Source organism: Chrysoperla carnea, chromosome 1, assembly GCF_905475395.1.
Source record: "Chrysoperla carnea chromosome 1, inChrCarn1.1, whole genome shotgun sequence".
NCBI lineage: Eukaryota > Metazoa > Arthropoda > Insecta > Neuroptera > Chrysopidae > Chrysoperla > Chrysoperla carnea.
The window spans coordinates 82,169,130-82,187,564 of NC_058337.1; the positions used below are offsets into that span (position 1 = coordinate 82,169,130).

At 28.4% G+C, this 18,435-nt stretch overlaps 1 protein-coding gene across 3 annotated transcripts in view; it reads left to right on the forward strand.

Annotated features, from left to right (window-relative positions):
* Positions 1-18,435, forward strand: part of LOC123290557 (polypyrimidine tract-binding protein 1) — a 740,982-nt gene that overhangs the window by 250,443 nt on the left and 472,104 nt on the right. The window lies entirely within an intron of this gene.

Sequence of the window (18,435 nt, forward strand, 5' to 3'; positions counted from 1 at the left end):
GAAGATTTCCAATTGAAAACGTCGCATATTGACTAAAAGGAATCAATTCCTTTATTCTAGATCCTTTTTTCTAAAGCTGTGGCTTACTCTAACAACAAATGTAAAATTGGAGAAACCTAAAAATTTTAACCTCAAAAATGTACTACTTTTTCGAGGCCCAAATTTTCAAAATTAGTTCATAAGTTGAAGTATTGACAAAAACTACAACAAATGGTATTTTTCGTTTATATTGACCTTTGTCGGTTGAAAAACCTCTATCTTTCTCTGCATACGTTTTATTTTTAGAGTTCACCGCCTGTTAGAAAAAAATCAATAAAAACGGTAAAATATGAAAAATGGCCGAATCTTTTTTCCTTAACTCGGGAGAGCAAAATGGCTCAAAAATTAGTGATCAGCGAACAAAATAATCACTTAGAAAAGTACTTTCCGCCCTTTGCAATTTATATCGAAACGAGCTCGATTTTGACTCCCGTGACACTGGCCTATATATATATTTTGAAAGTAGAGTTGAGTCATTTCTTATTTATTTTTCGACTGTCGCCTGCCTCTAAATAACGAATTAATTTGAACGACAACACAAACAGGATTGATGATATTATTGAACTGATATAATAACATCAGAGCTCGTATGTGAATTGACTCGGAAACTGTAACATTCTATATATCTGATAGTGTAGTTAACAATATTTTTTACGATTATGGAAAGTAATTTTAATATTAAGTTGTTATTTTTAGGGGTGTAACATACTTGTTGTTTCAGCTATCTTCTGAGAGTTATAAACTTACTGGTAATGTTGCTATTACTTTTTGTTGTAGATAAATAAATTTTTAAACGTATTTCATCTCTTGGCACACATGAGTTTAAAACAATGATAAAAAATGCAATTGCTTTAAATAAATTTAAAAAAAGAAATGTTTATGAAATCGTATTTCATAAAGTTTTCTCAAAATTTTACGCAATCATTTTTCAAAGTACCAATCGATTTCTATCTAGTGTTGTAATTCGATTATTCTCTAAATCATTATTAAAACTCTGACAAATTTTTTGTTTACTTGTATACAATTTTAAAACGCCAAAGTTATGAAGATTATAATTGATGCTTATTTGTGATAAAATGGAGTAAGCTATAAGCACAAATTAATTGGCAAGCAATCTTAATTAATGAGAATTGATATAAAATCACCCTCACAAGGAACAATAGGTCCGGGTTTGAGTCCTGGTGCGGGTGTATTTTTTTCAATTCTCTTTAATTTTAATACTTTGCCCATTTTAGATACAAAAATTTTATTTACATTTATTTGTTTAATTAAATCATCTTTACAAATATGGTCGTTTTTTATAAATCAATAATAATTTTTTTTTTTTTTTTTTTTTTTTTTTTTTATATATCACATACTATCACTTGTACATCCCCCTACCATTCTCCTTTTTGTTCCTAACTATGTAGGTAATGTTTCAATAGTACCATGTGACAATATTATGGCTGTTCGAGAAAGTATTGATAATGATGTTCATTGGTAAATGTGTGGTTATGTTTTGGCTTAGTTTTATTATTACATGTATATATTATACAGTTGATGGGTGTATGTGCTATCTATATGTGATAGTTTTACAGTCTAATCGTTTTCCAATATGTGTTCGTTCACCTGATGTTTCCGTTTCTAGTGTTACTAGAATTATAACTTATGTATTATATAAACATAACTATTATTGTTATTAAGAGTATGTACAGGCTGTGTGCGATTAAGTTAAATTATTCAGTTTTATCAATATAGATAGCGGAGTTCCACAGGGTTCGATACTAGACCTAAAATAATTGCAAAATGCTGTACGATGAATTCTCAACGTGAAGATATCCGAGGTACACAGCCATTTGAATTTGTTGTTGATCGTAGAGGGGATTACTAAGGAACAAGGCGATGGTTATAAGCGATATAACAAAAAATTAATTGTGAATAAGGCCTAGAACTAGCATCTGAGAAAACTGAAAGAGTATTTCGATCAATAAACTCTAAACTACTCTTAGTTCTTCGATCTCTTAACCAAAGTTTCGAAAGAACAGGCTGTATATCACTATTGGTTGTATCATTGTCAGTATCTCGTATTATTATAGATATTATCGAATATTTTATCGAGTATTATGTATAGATAGATATTAGAAGTTTTATGTTATGCTTGTTATAAAATGCATTATAAACACACATAAATTCGATTCTCTAACATGAGGAAAAATTATCTTAAAATTGTTTTCGCTAAACCAATATTCTATCCTATAGTCCAGAATTACGCCATTAAAGCAATATTTACAAAATAGACCAACTACCCAAGAAAGACTAATTGATTCAAGGATATGCTTTTTTTAACATACATATTATGCAATTTGTAAAATGAAATAAAATCGCTGATTGATTCATTTGGGTTTTGATAGTATAAATTTCCTGGTGTTTCATGTTATTTATGTTTATACTATTGACATAAAAAAATCGTCCTTTTTAAAAAATTTAAATATTTGTGAAATTTCAAACATTTTCACCTCCGAAAAAAACAATTTATCCTAATCTGAAAGTTTTAAAAAATGCTTAAATTCGATAAAAATTATAAATTAGACAAAACAAGTTCAGTCGAGAATGCGTAAAAACACATTTAATATGAAATGTTTTGAGAAAATTGATAACTTTTGTATTCTTTCCAACCCTCGACACAAATCGATAGCAGATAATAAATAATTTACGCCTTCTTGAGTTTTAGATGATTTCCCTATAATACCATTTATCTCGAAGAAACAAATGTTTGCAATATCGCAAATATTATAATTTTTTTAAACGAGCAGTTTCTTTGATCACGATTGCATTATAGAAACTTAGGTTATAGGTGTTGTAAAAGTTTCAATAGATACGAACTAAGAGATATAAAAAACTAACTTTTTTTCTTTGTAATTTCGAACTATCGTATAAATAATTTATATCATCTCTATATATTATAAATGCGAAAGTAAACATGTTTGTTTGTTTGTTTGCTTGTTACGCTTTCACGCTAAAACTAGCGAATGATTTTTAATGAAACCGTACAGCAATATAGCTCATACTTCAGAATAACACATGAGATATAATTTATAAAGATATATTAATAAAAAAAAAAAAAGAAAATTTAAAAATTAATTTTATTTGACGTTACCATACATTACAGATTTCTGTAAAAGTTGTCATTTGACATTACCATAAATTACAGATTTCTGTAAAAATAGTCAATATAAAAAAATATTTCACGGCTATCTTTTCTGATATACTCAATGACTAATTACGACTATTATACATTTAAAAAAATAGATATATACCATACATGTATTTTACATGTGTTAAACAATCCTTACCATTATTTCGAGCGTTATAGAAAGGGGATAAGCGAGAGCAATCTTTATCAATCTTAACTTTTCATAAGTGTGGGACAAAACTTCATTTAAATTATTCAAAACAAATATTTCATTTAAATTAATTGAACAAATATTTCACTCAATAATTCAGCTTTTGAGCTCAATTATCTGAATGTGAAGTAAAATTATGTTATTCAATGTATCTGAAATCAATGTTTGAAATTAATATTCGAAATCAATTTGTTCAAACACTTTTTTAAAACACTACACATTGTTACTTTTTTAAGTAATAATTTAAAAAAAAAAAAAGTACAAAATATTAATTATCCTAAGAGAAAAGTTTTTTTTTTTTTTTTTTTTTGAAAACACTGAAAAAACATATTTTCATATTAATGGTTATGATACATAAATATATGTATATGTAAGTTTTCAAATAAATTTCCCACCGAAGACAAGTTAGAAAATATGTTTATGGTACATAGAAAATAAATTATTATTTTATATTTCTATCTCATTTTCTCTTAAACATACAGGTCGATTGTTTAAATCTGAAGGCGAGCTAGATGAATGTACCAAATATGGAAGATAGAGATAAGGATAACCATCTCTATCCCTATATATTATAAATGTGAAAGTAAGCATGTTTGTTTGTTTGTTTGTTACGCTTTCACGCTAAAACTAGCGAATAGTTTTAAATGAAACTGTACAGCAATATAGCTGATATATCAGAATAACACATGAACTATAATTTAAGATAAATATAAAGATTAAAAATATATTTAAAAAAAATAAAAAAATAATATTTAATTTGACATTGACCATTTTTTAAATTTTTACAGAAATCTTTTATTTATGGTTCAAAATGATGATCATAGATCATAAATCAAAGATTTCTGTAAAAATTTAAAAAATGGTAAATGTCAAATTAAATTTAATTTTTTTAAAATATATCTTTATAGTTTATAGTTCATGTGTTATTCTGATATATCAGCTATATTGCTGTACAGTTTCATGCTGTATGGTTCAGATGAAACAGATCTATGATCATCATTTTGAACCATAAATTAAAGAATTCTGTAAAAATTTAAAATAGTAAATGTCAAACAAATCATGGCCAACTTTTCTGGTATACTCAATGAATTATGACTATTTTACATTTAACAAAATTTAAAACTGTGTATTTCAAGAGAGGTTGGAGGCTATAAAGCGGTGGTTTTTGATTTTAATCCCAGTGAAGCGGGCGAATATCAATCTAGTATATAATAAAGGTTTATCGACAAGCAGTATGGCGCTGCAGTAGCAAAAGTGTAGGTTTTAAAAGAAGTACTCAAAGTAATAAGAGTAAGAAAACGATCTAAACAAGTTGCTAGGGATGGATAGAGAATTTCAAATCAAATAGCTTTTGCTACACCAGCGCGGTTCCGGTCAATTTTAGAAGTGTTATTTGGTGCTTTTCAATTTACACAAGCTCATGGCTTACGACTGATATTAACGAAGAAGCATATTCCACCCGATTTGAGAAAAATATACCGGTTTGTTTCATTTTTCTTAATTACCCCATTGACTGTACTATTAGCAGTGTTTATCAAATATAATGCATGTGACAGTTTATGACAATCTTAACAAGAGCTGTGAAAGGAACAGTATAAGGAACTTCTTGCGATCGGTCAGAAATTCCAATTCGAAATTTTCAGCGCTTCTTTACGATTCATGACTAAGTATAAACACCACTTTTAGCTTGATGTCAATGTGTACGCATGGGTGCGTATGTGTTCGGAGACATTCATGTGACTGTCTCGGAGATTGCTCGTGGCTGAAAAGAATAATTTCTGAATAAAATCAAGATGTGAAAAAAGGCTTCCAAAAGTGGAGGAGCGGCAAAAAAATAGTCATAAAATTTTTCGGTTAATATTAAGAAAATGATGATTTTGGCTATAACTAAAAAGTATTACTCATCAGTAAAACTTATATTTACAGAAATATTTGTATGCCATTAAAAATGTATTTTTCCCAGTGCACGGTATTGATCTTAGTTAAACAGATGTTCATCCTCTGAAATTGAATAAGTGGATCACAAGGTCGCACTCACATGAACACCTTGTATAAAATTGGCTTAGATATAAACTTTTTTCGATATTTTAAAAATTCTCGGTTTTTTATATTAAGATTGGTTTTATGTTACCATCTATAACTAGGCTGAACTATTTATCTTTAAATACCGTCTTACCTGTAGAGTACATACATGCATGTGTTACGAAAGTTAATCCTTGGATATTCCGTACATCTATATCTCATATTGACCTATAAATATTTTACATTAATATGTTATTATGGATGTATAACAACAGATAATATAATATATTATTTTCTAAAGTAAAGCAGCAGCTAAGAAGAAATTATTTTAGGATTATTTTATTGGAGATAAAATTATTTTTACTTTTTCGCTTTATATCATATTGTTTGTATATAATACTAATTTTTTAATTTTCTTTGTTTTAGGTATGTTCCAAAATTGTTTTAAAATCTTTCAAAATCATTGTAAGTAGATATTATCATTTTGTTGAAAAAATTTATGACCAACAAAAGCACAGGGAATGATGATCAAATTCGTAAAAATATATACCGCCTTTGGGAACTTATATTTTCATATTTCGGAATACTATTTTTAAAGGTAATGTTTTTTCAAGGTGGTCACCTGTATGGAGAAACTATTTTCTAACCATAAAGCGTATCAAATTTGTATTTGGTGTGTAATTTGTTTCTCAATCGCATGATTTCTCAGAGTATTGCAGAGTATTTTTAAAAACCACAGATAATATTATCAGTGATATATGAAAAAAAAATTACTGGATTGAAGTAAATACGTTTACTGGGCTGTTGATATACTTCGTCAATGATCTCAGAGTACATATTTCTTTGGTAAATAATCTCACTCTTAAGTCAAGAAATATGTATTAGAATTCTTAAAAAACGAGAGAAAACAAACAATTGACTGAGTTAATTGTTGAAATATCATATATAGAGAGTATTGATGACGCAATCGTTTGTTTTTGACGTCTTAGTTAGCCACATATTTATTAATATCAGAATTATTCCCATATAAAACATACTATAAAATTTGGACCTAATTTGCGTCCTCTTGGGTACACAGTGATGTTTACAAAAAAATGTTTCAAACAAAAGTTGTTAATTTTTGTATAAGAAACATTTTTTAACCTTAAACTTTTGTTCTATCTACAGTGGTTTACAAGAACGAACTCGATCTCACTTTTTACATCCTATAAAAATTTCAGCTTCATATCTCTATTCGTTTTTGAGTTGTCGTGATGATAGGCGGACAGACAACAAATAGACAGGCAGACAACCGGAAATGGACTAGTTTTGTGTTGTTTTGTTTTGTAGCATCAATATTTTTAAGCGTTACAAACTTGGAACTAAACTTAATATACCTTGATATATTTCACATATACATGGATTAAAAATAAAGTAATCGAAGTAAATATTGTTTGGCTTCAACGACTTTATTTATTTACATTAACTATGGAAAATGACGACCATCAATTCAGTATCTCGTTGATCTACTAGCATATGATGATCATTTGGTCAAAGTTTTGGAAAAACTTTACAAGAAATGTTCACCAATTATGTATTAAGTTTTTTTTCCGTCATCAGAAAATATTTGTGACTTATTGGTAATTAATTTAAAACTATTTCGAAAATAAATTTAAAAATAAACTCGCGGCTTTCCGTTCTATATCTTTGTTGGGAGCCATTTTTCATTTTTTTAAACCATAAACAAAAAAACTATACTTTTTGCCATGCAACGTCCTCTATGAACCACACATACACCACATAGGTCTATAAACTAGCTAGAGTCGGTCTATGACATGTAAATTTTTTGTTCTTGTTATAAAATTGGTTTCTTAATTTCAATGCTTGAATATTATGTGAAATAAATAATTTTAGTTGAATAAAATACTCTTAAGGATACTATCTACACTTCCATAGTTTGGATAGTTTGTTTTTTTATAGGTCATAATATTCTATCCATGTTTTCCATTTATCAAAACATTAAGTAAAAGTATATTTGTGTGTATAAAACTTTTCTATTTTATGAAAATGAGAGAGGAATATAGTTGGTAACGAACGATTTATACAATAATAATTATTTTAAATATTATCTATATCTAGTGAATTCATTTTTAGGATGCCGCACCTTAAAAATAAAAAGATCCTTTAAAGCAGACATGGGCAAACGTGGCTTAAAGAAGATCATACTTCTGTTTCTAAAATACGAGTAAGACAGTGACAACCTAACCAGTGATAACCAAAAATACGAGTAAGACCGAGAGACTACATTTTTTTTCTACCCATCTCATTACTATAAGAGAAACTGAGATAGGACGACGAGTCGATACACGTCACACTTCCTCCTCTATGAGCAACGCGGACTTGGATAAAAAGACACACAATAAAGTTTATGATATCCAATAAAGTTATAACAATGGTAACTTCGACTTAAAATAACTCGCCCATGCCTGATTTAAAGCACTTATCGTCAGCCTTTGGTCGATAATAAGTACAACGAAAACTTAAATGTTGTATCGATTTTTAAAAGGTTGTCAAGTATATACATATTTTTAAAGATGTATTTCGGCTAGACGCAGTACGTTTTAAAAATATGGTAACAACTTTAGTTTGAAATTTCACATTTTTGGCTAGTATCGTACTGTTTATATTGAAGTGAACTGCCACCTTCGCTGAGAAACTTCAATTGAAAATTATTGTGTTATGACCATCACTTCATATGCCGTCACGTATCCTCCTTTTGTTTACAATTTCGTCGATTTTATTACTTTGATGCAAATCCCTAATTTTTTTGAAAACAATCCATGTTACTCGATGTTTATGAAGATTTCTAGTACAAGGCGGTGGCCTAGTTCCTACCCCAGATAAAAGATTTTACAACTTTTAAATGGCTGAACTTTCATGCTCCTTACAATTTTTTAATGTACACATCATACCCTTTTATTTGATATCAGACTTGTGTTTACTTTCATCCCCTCCCCCCACATAATTTTCGTAATTAAATTCTTTTTTCTAATAAAATTCTGATTGGTTAGCAGGTAAGCCAAGCATGAACAGGTAAGCCAATATAAGTAACTACACCGACCTGTTAATCAATCAAAATTAGTATCATAGAAAAGATAATAGATTTAATTACGAAAATTTTGATATATACTTGTCTGAAAAAAACCGTTAGAAAAGTGATAAAAATTAATTAAATTAAAAATAGCCGTGAACACTTTTCAATAAAAAAAATTATGATAAGAGTGTTAAAAAATCCATGAAATTTCATAAAAAATATATCTCATCAGATTATCAGATGAGTGAAGATCGACCTTATACCGTCTCTTAGACCATAAATTTATATGTATATGTTGCAATCGATTTCTCTAGAAAATTAAATAAAATGTTATCAATTTTTTTTCATGGCAGGTATATTTTGCAGGCAAGCTTATGCTATTATTTTCATAATTAAATTAACTTTCTTCTGATAACAATTTCGATTGGTTTACAGATCGGTGTAGTTACTTGCCTGCAAAAAACCTTCATTAACAAAAATGATTTAATTTAATTTAATTTACAATAGCCATGAACACTTTTCGATAGACAATCTATCGTAGATAGGTTTATAACTTCGTCGGTTTAAAAATAGATAGGCTTATAAGTAGGTTTACCAGGAGGATGAAGATGGACCTTATACCGTGTCTTAGACAACGACAACGCAAGATATTTGCCATCAAGTGTTTTCCTCTGCAAGTGCTGCCAGTATGTCAAAAGTTTAAAATTTTGTGCAGGTTACTCTCTCCTAAAAGAGACCCTATGTGTTTGAGCTAAATTCACACTTGTCAACATTGTTAAATGATAAAATATGATTAAAAATATTCTATTAGCACATACAAGTTGAAGTAAACATGTTTTTATGATGTATAATATTATGAATTCCTATTATTTATAAACTAATATACAAAACTTTACTTCATCGTTAGTAAAATTAAATAGTTTGTTAACTTTTATTCAAAAATCACCATTCAAACTGTCTGTTGAAAATCACATTAATATTTATTATTCTTATTCAATGAATTTGTTTGAGTATTTTCTCCAACTATTTTTTATCAGTAAAAACCAGGTGAATTTTAGCATTAAATAGTTGTTATATATTAAAGTATTTATTTTGTTTATTATATAAAAGTGGTTTTTATCTACGTAAAAAATTGAGAAAAAATTAACTGTAATAAATTTCGTTAAAACTGAAAGATTTGAATACTTGCTATGTTGGATGGACTTTGAGAACCTTTGTATGCTTTTTAAGATATTTTATAATGATGACCTTAGTTTTGCTTAAATCTATCGATAAAATATTTACACTAATTAAAATCTAACGCCCAACATTTTTTACGATAAAATGACTTTTTTTTAAACTTATTTATGTATTTTAACTTATTATAATTTATTTTCCACTTTTTAGTTCAGCTAGTTACGAAAGCGTGCTTTTTAGTTGTTTTTTGTGTACCTATGTATGTTATAGTCTTATTTTTGTTGAATGCCCAGTGAAGAATCAAAACAAATTCGAAACTAATAGCAGATTAAATATTATTCAAAATTTTATAATAATATCTCCAAAAAGCTGCAAAAAGTAATTTTACTTAAAGAATAATAGATAATAATAAGAACAATTTGACTATTTTTAAAATTTGAGAAAGACACGCACTATTGGAACTTTACACGCTCTATTGAGATCTAAAGATAAATTTTTGTTTTATTATAAAATGCGAAAAACAACTTCTTTAACCGTTAAATTTGGTTAAGGGACTCCAGGTTTCAATAAATTTATAGGTAATATTGAACTCAAATAACACACTTCTATAAAATTTTGGACATTAAAGTCAAAACTAGTCGAAATACTTGAACTTTGTGGTAAAAAGTAATACGTATTATTGGCAATTTCCAATTCTTTTACGTCATAAAATTGATTAAGTTATTTTCTTCAGGATTGTTATCAGTATCATCGATGTTAAAATGTACAATCAAATTACATTTCAATTTTCAATTGTAGAGCAAGCAAATCTTCACCAACCAAATTGAGCAAATAATGATTCTATTTTGTCGAATGTTATATAAATGTTTGTTCATTGTCACTGTTCATACATAGATATACTATATAGATATATATATATACATTTACTAGCTATATCCTGATGTTTGGGAGTAGATATTTGCCACTTGTTACAATATGTATGGGAGATTGTTCTACCTTCGCTTACAATGTCAACCCTAGTAGCTCAGTGGGTTAAAGTGTAACTAATTCCGTTCTTGGTATGCCTAGGGTAGCGATTCACGCCATCACAACCAACATTAATTTTAATAATAGTTGTGATGGGCTGGTGTAGTGCATGGTATATGCATGAAGAAGGTGCACTCAGTCTCTGAAAGTATTTGAGGTGATAAATGAAATTATCAGTGAAAAGGTGGTAACACACATATATGGTATCACAATGAGCCCTGTAGCCTAAGTGTGTCCTTTGTGGACAGCCAATATAACCTAACTTACAATATGTACGGCAGATTGTTCTACCTTGGTTTACAATATAAATTCGTACAAATAATGATTTTTAAATTTATTTATAAACATTTATCTTTAAAAACTGTAGAATAAGTTTTGTTAAAAAGTTTCCCTCCTTGTATTTCGACCAATAGACTGAAAAATCAAAACACGCGAAAACAGGTAGTAGCTCATTTGGAGAAACAAAAATACACTTTCTTGTTTTTTTATACGGGGTCATTTTTATGGTCAAAGAGGAGTCGACTTTTTTTCTTTTTTAAATTAATAAACTAATAAACTACATTTTTTTTCAAATAGTAAAAGTTTATAAAAGTTTCAGTATAAAAATATTAAAATATAAAAAATTTCTGTATAAAAAATTTGATTTGCTCCTAAAATACTATTTAGCAATTCTTTTTTTCTTTTATCATTTTGAATTTATTTTCTGACTACCCTCTTATTAAAAAAAGATAGTCAGTCATGGAGACTGTCGTCGGAAGTGAAAACTTATAACTTTGGAATAACTGGCCTTTGGTCTGGCTTTCAGCCACGATGGAGCTTTCGTTAGTGGAGCTTGCTGCGCTCGCATATACCTCTAATAATTCATGGGTTTTAATTCTTGTTGCGGGATCCACAACAACATTTTGTATTGGACCGAATTGTGAACTAAACCATTCTCTCTCGCATCCACTTCAACACATTTTCACTAAACAAGATCTGTCCGTTTAGAAGGAATTCAATTACAAACACTGATGACGCGAGCTCCATGATTTTTTGTTCACCAAAAAGGGCTCAACTTGCCAAAAGAAGTTTTCATTTCAAAACTATTGAACCTGGAAGCAAGTTTAGAAGCGTTCGTGGTATCTAGTCTAATTACCTTCCTATAATCCTTGATCAGTGGTACAGACAGTTTGTTGCACAAACGTTACCTCCAAAACATTTAACGGTCTTTAATTGAAACTGAAATATGATATGAAAAAATGCTCACCAGAAAGCGGTGATTTTATGCAGAATCTGATTAAAAACACCAAACACAATAGTCATCTTGAAAATAAATAAAACAGTTAAATCCAAATTTTTAATTTTCCCACATTTTATTTTTATTTCACTCAGAAGAAAACCAACCGAATAACTATTCCTTCGTCGAATACATGGAATTTGATAAATAATTCTTGTTTTGGATTTGTAATAAATACATAAGTAAGGGATAATCCAAAGTACATTACTTGCAAGGTACAATACTTGACCCTTAATAGAATAAAATGATAGATGCAACAGTTGAGATTACAGTTATCGGGTTATGTGTATGTGGGTAGGAATATAGGGGATGGTATCCAGCACGTAGATTCTATGTAATATACGATTACAATGGAAAAAGAATTATTTTTCAATGTAGTTTGTGTAATATTCTAGTGTAATATTTATTATCAAAGTTTTTTATATTATTTAAGGACAGTTTTGTTGATATTTTTCATAAAAATTTTTAAAACATAATTTTAACACATTTTTTGGATGATGATAAGTAAAATTGTCTACAATCAATATTAGACTAAATTCAGCGAAACACGAACAACTGCTTCCTGTTCTGCCTTTAATGGCGCTCCCTGAAATTAACTTTCAAACAATGAATGTAGCCCCGCTCTTAAAAGTTTCTATGGCAAGTTTACTAAAATATTTTTGGAATCACTAACGCAAATTGGCGTAGTAATACAAGCGTAGTTTGTGAAATTACTGGGTTTTTACAAAAATTCTTATTATTTCACATATTAATATTTTTCATAATTCTAAGAATTTGGAATTCCTGTAATAACTTGCCTGATAATGCAGACTACAGAGAATTTGTTTCTGCATTAATTTACAGCAGTTTTTTTTGATTTAAATAGGTTCGGTTTCTCATTTTGAATGTAAATGCAAAAAATCCTTACAAAAAGGGCGAAAGTGCCGTCATTTTGAGAAAAACCGTTTTTTTATATCTCCGTAACCATGCACTTTAGACCAAAAAAGGTATTTGTTATTGTAGATTGTTCAAGTTCATATTGCAGATAATTTTTGTTCAATAATGTTTTTTGTATCACTTACCGTTTACGACTTATACGATTATTACGGTTTAATTATTAACATTTTGACCGATATCCTTTCTTATAATTGTTTAAACAATAAAATGCTAATAACTCAAATTTTTAATCTACAAATTTCCAACGACTTTTACTTTAAGTTTATAAAGACATTTAATTATCTACAATAAAGGTTATTACTATCTTTGACCTAAAGTGCACGGCTACGGAGATATAGGCCATAACCGTTTTCCTTAAAATAGATTTACCCTCTTTTTTGTAAGGATTTTGTGTACACCTTTTTAAATAAAATATATCTCCTGTTATTTAGTGAATTATGGACAAAAGGAACGAGCTCCTATATTATCTAAAGTATTAAAATTACTAAAAATAAAAAGTTTTCTATTTTTTTTCATTTTTTTCCAAGTAGTTTATAAATTTACTAATTTTTCTTAGACTGCGCCCTTCTCTTTTTGAATGTTCGTTTGAAAAAGTAACAATAAAATTTGAGAAATAACAAAGTTAAGATGGGATGGTACACTAAGAAAAGAAAATACACAATCTTTGAATTTAACTCTTAGTAATTTATTTATAAAACAATTTCCTGTATCATAAGTTCTTATCCTCGTTAGTTTACTAAAGGTAGCAGCTCTCTAGATGGTATTATTTACTATATACATTTAGTGGTAGATGAATCTACCACCAAGGAGTATGAAAAAAAAACCAAGTTAGTGTACTAACAAACAAGAAATCCAATTCGAGCGAACATCCGGGATTCAATCCCTAAAGAGAGGTGTTCATAGTAGGTATATAGAAAAAAACCAATTCTGTATTTATAATGGAGTAATTTATAAGAATATAAACAACCGTTTTATTATTAATCTTGTATTTTTCATTTTAGTTTTTATACTTGGGTATTTTTTTCTTGGATGAATATGAAACACGCATGCGTGTTTAGTTTTATGAATTAATATTTAAAAAGTCCATAAATTGTGTAATTTATTTTGATTTTCATGTAGGAATATCTTATTAATCGTAAAATTTTAATAAAGATTTATGCTTACTGACCAATTTTATCAAGAACTACGTCTAGAAATATTTGAAATAATTTTTTCTTTCAGATGTATTTATGTATAATATTGTATTATATTGTGTTCGTCTCTTGATACTAGCATGATACTCACCTGCTTCGCTGGGTTTAAAAATAAATATTGATAAAGACCACCGTGTTATAGCCTCCATCTCTCCTGCTTTCACTTATCCCCTTTTTATAACACTTGAAATAGAGATAGGGATTGTTTTACTCAGGTAAAATATATGTACCTTTTTCTGTTTTAGTATATCAGAATAGATGGCCATGAAATTTTTATATTGACTATCTTTAGTAAACATAAAAATAATTAAAAAATTAATTAATAATTAATAAATTTATATTTGACATTCCCTTCCATAAATTACAGATTTCTGTAAAATTTTTTAATTATTACACAAATCTAAAATTTAAAAAAAAAAATAAAATAAAATAAAAAAAGTAAAAATTTTTTTGTCAAATTTAATTTAATTTTTTTTTAAATATATCTTTTTAAATTATAGCTCATTTGTTATTCTGATGTATGTGCTATATTATTGTTAAGTTTCATTCAAATCCATTCATTAGTTTTTGCGTGAAAGCGTAACGAACAAACAAACGAACAAACAAACGAACATCCATTCTCTCACATTTATAATATATTGGGATGAGCTTACCGGAAAATTATTCACATTTTAATGACATCCAAATACAGTAAAGCCAAGTCGTCTCAAGATTGTTGAAACTACACAGAGATACTTTACGTATCTAAGTAGGAGCATCCCGACGTGAGTAGAAAACAAATTCTGCCAGGTTGTCTATTGTCTTCCGAATATGCATAATAATAATAATACTATTTTTTGAAAAATAACCCAAAAACCATCCAATTATCAAGTTTTTTTAATGAGCTTGTTAAACTAACCTGTCAAGTATTTCTTTCTGTATGATATCTACCAAAGCTTTTTCGAAAATAGAGGCTTAGTTTGTATAAAATTTTACAAATTTATTTTTAAACTATAAAATAATTATAAAAATTAATTTGACGACTAAATATTAGATTTATATCAATAAAAAAATCATATTTGTATGAATATTTATTAAGTGTATAACGAATAACGAATTTATAGCCTTAACTATTTTATAATTGGTAATGCATGTCTCAATCGTCCTAAATAATGACTCAGTTGCGTTGTCATTTGACACATTTATCATCATTTTTATGACTTCACGTGTAGAATTATTAGGCTATCTATCTCTCTCAGGCCCACGCCTTAAAAACTTTGGGATTATCTGATCGTTTAGATTTTGTGTAAGTGTTTTATTACTGTTGGACAACTTCTCACCTAAAAAACATTCGGTAGAAGCTTGCAATGACGGATATTAAAGTTTTTCTTGTCCTTATGGATCATCAAAGGCCAATGAGAAAACCATTTTTCTCCAGTTGCTGGTTAAAACTGGGTTTCGCTGATCGCCACCTCGAAAATAACTATTTTTTTAGTGTCGGTCAACGGACTTTCTACCCGATGCCCAGCTCGTAGATGCAATCAAAACTTATCCGTTTGTAATAACTTTCCTAACGCATATGAGAACACATGTACGTTAAGATATTAACAAAGGTTTTTGGACATGAACCTGTGAGATAACATTTTACATGAATGGTGTTTATTTTTTATCTACAGATCTCTACAGATCCATAAAAATATTTATCAACTAAATACCATTTTAATCTTTTAACTAAACATTAAATAATGCATTTTATATTTTAGTTTATTTTTTGTAATGTTTTTTTGCTTGTTTTAAATACATGTGTGCATTAACGTTTAAAAATACACAGTTTCACATATTTTTTAATAAAAAATTGCATTATAAGGGTGTTAGTTTATATTTTTCTGAATGCATGGGTGGGTAAAATAGTGAATACAGTCGAGTGTTTTATAGGAATGGCTTTGCGTAACAATAAAACTGCATGGGTACAGCAAATATATAACGTTTTAGAAAGGTATTATTTACTTAACAAATAAAACATACAGGAGTAATTTTATTGAATTAATGTAGAGTAGTATTTATAGTGTACAGTAGATATTTGATTATCGCATATAATTGTACGTTGCAGGTATTGCTTAAATAATTGTCTCGAAATATAAGGCATTGACTTTCAAGTGACACGGAAAAATATATGACTGTAGATTTTGTTTAAATTGATATAACCAGTAATTTTGTGTTTTTAGGGCTCTGTTGCTTAATAACAAAAAAGAAACCCTCTTGGTTTCGTCATGATACATAACAATGGACAAACATAACATGAAACAAAGCTCCAAAAGCTGTAAAAAAGTTATCCGCCTGTAACTCATAAATTATGTGATTTAGAAACCTGGAAAAATGACGATAGCAGTACCCGATGCGTTAAGTACAGACAGAAAGGGAGTTTATCAAATAAATTGAGAGTTTACATTTCATGAAATATTCACCAGAATAGAAGAAAGTCGATGATGTAAATAAATGTGTTATAATTATTGCGGAAGAAAATTATTGCCCGTTTGTAATTTAGATCCTGAATTTATGCGTGTACAACACACATTGGTGTATTTTTCTACCGACAAAATGTTTTTATATTCTATTATTCTATGAATTTTCGGTTGGTCTTCTTATATGAAAAAACGATACATCCTTTAATTTAGGTTTTTTTGCACAATTCAAACTTTCCGGGGCTCTGTGGAAGAAATATTGCATTTTTTAGGATTTTCATAACTAAAGAATGATTTACGCTCATCTAAGTGACCAAGTTTACAGTTAAAATTATATCATAAGTAACTAAATGAAAGTGTTACTAATACGTACTGTAGACTATTAGTTTTATTTCTCATACTATTTTACTAGCTACATCCGTGCGGTATTCCGCAGCCTAGTACCCTTGGCTAAAAACAGGCTAGAGAAATTATGTACAAGTGATAAATATATCAATAGTAATTTACTTTTTATTTGTAGGCAATTTTATTACAGATATGATATACAAATTACACAATGAAACAAAATTAAATATTAATATTATATCTCTAGCCTGTTTTTTCCTAAGCGATAGGTACATTTTTAGACCGTGATTCTATTTTTCGTCGTTAGCCATCACGATAATAAGGAGGATAAAATTTTCAGCTTAACTTGCCTTAATATCCGCTCTTACAAACTCCCATTGCCAGCTCGTGTACCTTTAAATTGTCTGGCTTACAGTAATTTTGTTGTTAAGATATACATAAAATTAAGAGGTGAGGAGAACCCAAAGGATTACTTTCCTTTTCATGATCATGATCAAAAATTCGTAAAATACATCTATATGTTTTTAGAGTTAGAAATCAGAACAATTAAATCGATTACAATGCATATAATTGATAGAGTCTTGATTACCACACGATCGTCGCGTATCTCTAAATTTTATTTATTAGGAAAAATTTTTGAAAACGTGACGAAATTGTTTCAATAGATAAAGTTTTTACCTATTTAGTAAAAGAAATCCAGAAAATCCAGAAAAATCAAAATCTATTCACTTTAACTGGTTTCCGAGGTAAAAATCTAATAGCACTTGAGTAATGAGATTCTATTTTTGAAATAAACTTCTTCAATAGGTTCAACACTGACATTCGAAGTACTAATGTGTACAAAACCTACGTTTTGAAACATTTAAAAATCAAATAATACCCAAAAATATCATAAATTAAAATAAATTTCCACCGATAAGCTACTCACTAAAATTAAATTAACAGCACCTCCATCGTTTTCGACACACAAATTGATAATTAATAATTAAATATTATTAATTTTAATATTATCCAGTGTCGTTCGTCCTGTTCTATCCAACTCTATCCCATCCAAGCTATTGCTGCCAACCTAATAATAATGGAACAATATAAATAATTTAGCTCTACATGAACCCATAACCAACAACCAAACCATTCATTAACAAAATTATTTGTAACAATGTAATATTATCCACAATGATGATGCCAATATATTGATCCCAGGATAAACATTATTATTAATCCTTGCAACAATGCATTAATAATAATATTTAATCCTAAAATACACACTAATAATGTGTTACCCCTCCTACAATCCACTCAATAATTATGTGCTTGCTAATTACAAATAATATAAAAAATATTTTTCGGTAAAAATAGAAATAGTCTCCAAAAGTTTGGTTGAAATTAAACGTATGATAATCGATTTATATCAGTGTTTATTTACAATGTGTAAAACAACCACGGTATAAAAAAATAAATTTGCTAAACCAATCTCTTATATCGAATTAGGAACATGCTTTTGTTAAAAGTTTTATTTAATTTT